Genomic DNA, 2,500 nt, shown 5'->3' with positions numbered 1-2,500 from the left:
TGTGTGTGTGTGTTTTTTAGCTTACATGGAGTAAAATAAATGATATATATCAAACAGACATATATATTTAAAATTTTAAGAATATGATTTCATATCAATATAAAAACAACTAATTTAACCAGGTTGAGAAATCAAAAGGACAAAGTGCTATTTATTCAGAGAAACCAAATCTCCCTGGTTTGCCCTTGCAGCAACAGTTACAAGCAGTGAATGCAGCTTCTATGTATAAATGTCTACGCTTTCAGGTTCCAGTTCCGCAGCGTGAAGATTACTTTTTACTTAATGAGTCAAACGAGTGACACCTGTCTTAATCCTACAAAGCCTGTGAAGACTGCCTACTATTAATAAAAATACAAATAAAAAAAAACATTTATTTTAATCTACATTTAACTTTCATTTGCATTTACATTCAGGGCATTTATCAGATTATTTTATCCAAAGCGCCTTACAGTAAGTAGAATTGTCCTAAGAAAGAGAAACAAGAATATATCGCTGTCGGTACAGTGCCAAGCACTAAGAATCACTAGGTTAACCCATTTCCCAGATACAACAAAGATAGCTAAGAGACGCTAGAGAAAGGTACGTACTTTTTTTTAAGTGCAAGGACCTACAATCGACTAACCTTTCATTTCTGATGCCTATCGCTATTTTGCACTCTTTGACATCAATGTCATTTATTTTTTTAGCTACTTTCCAATCCATTGTTCAATATCCAATATTGATGTCTATTGTCAGACTCATTCCTTTGTATGGAGACACCTGTTAAATATTAAAGTGTTTGTCTCTTTTTCATACATCTCCAGTGATTAACGGCTCTGATACGCAACCCGACTTCAGAGATCTCATTATGGGGCCTCCGGTTGAATTATTGATTTAATGATGAACGCGTTGTATTGATATTTGATCTTTTTTTTCTCAACGCTTCTGTTTTATTGCCATTGTATTACCCTTCAAGTGTCTCGAGAAGGGCTATAGGAGCAAAAAGGTGTTATAGTAATTATTAAGATTTATTATCTTCATTTTGACATTGAGACTGTAGAAATAACTGATGCTTTACTTCCATAACAAGTGCGATAAAAAGTGCTTCATAAATATATCTATATATTATAAATATTATACATTATTTATACTTTTTATCCTTAAGAAAATCAAGGACTCTGCATTTAACCAATCACTAGCATCACTAGCATCACTAGCATCACAAGCATCATTAGCCGCACTAGCATCACTAGCCGCACTAGACTAGCATCACCATCCTCACTAGACTAGCAGCACTAGACTAGCAGCATTAGCATCACTAGACTAGCAGCACTAGACTAGCATCACCATCCTCACTAGACTAGCAGCACTAGACTAGCATCACCATCCTCACTAGACTAGCATCACCATCCTCACTAGACTAGCAGCACTAGACTAGCAGCATTATCATCACTAGACTAGCAGCACTAGACTAGCAGCACTAGACTAGCATCACCATCCTCACTAGACTAGCAGCACTAGACTAGCAGCACTAGCATCACTAGCATCACTAGCATCATTAGCATCATTAGCCGCACTAGCATCACTAGCCGCACTAGACTAGCATCACCATCCTCACTAGACTAGCAGCACTAGACTAGCATCACCATCCTCACTAGACTAGCAGCACTAGACTAGCATCACCATCCTCACTAGACTAGCAGCACTAGACTAGCAGCACTAGACTAGCAGCATTATCATCACTAGACTAGCAGCACTAGACTAGCAGCACTAGACTAGCAGCACTAGACTAGCAGCACTAGACTAGCAGCACTAGACTAGCAGCACTAGCATCACTAGACTAGCAGCACTAGACTAGCAGCACTAGCATCACTAGACTAGCAGCACTAGACTAGCAGCACTAGCATCACTAGACTAGCAGCACTAGACTAGCAGCACTAGCATCACTAGACTAGCAGCACTAGACTAGCAGCACTAGCATCACTAGACTAGCAGCACTAGACTAGCAGCACTAGCATCACTAGACTAGCAGCACTAGACTAGCAGCACTAGACTAGCAGCACTAGCATCACTAGACTAGCAGCACTAGACTAGCAGCACTAGCAGCACTAGACTAGCAGCACTAGCATCACTAGACTAGCAGCACTAGACTAGCAGCATTATCATCACTAGACTAGCAGCACTAGACTAGCAGCATTATCATCACTAGACTAGCAGCACTAGACTAGCAGCATTATCATCACTAGACTAGCAGCACTAGACTAGCAGCACTAGACTAGCAGCACTAGACTAGCAGCACTAGCATCACTAGCCTTACTAGCATCACTAGCCTTACTAGCATCACTAGACTACCAGCCCTAGACTAGCAGAAGTAGCATCACTAGACAATCATCACAAGGGGACCAACTCCAGGACTAGTGCCTGGGTCAAGGGCACCGGCAGAAGCATTAACCCAGCGTGGATGTCTTTCTTCTTTTTACCATGGGAGGAAATTGGGGCAGCTGCTGCAAACCCACGGGAA

The sequence above is a fragment of the Gadus macrocephalus genome, chromosome 4, assembly GCF_031168955.1.
Source record: "Gadus macrocephalus chromosome 4, ASM3116895v1".
NCBI lineage: Eukaryota > Metazoa > Chordata > Actinopteri > Gadiformes > Gadidae > Gadus > Gadus macrocephalus.
The sequence above is the reverse complement of the archived record's forward strand: the minus strand, read 5'-3'. Positions refer to the sequence as shown.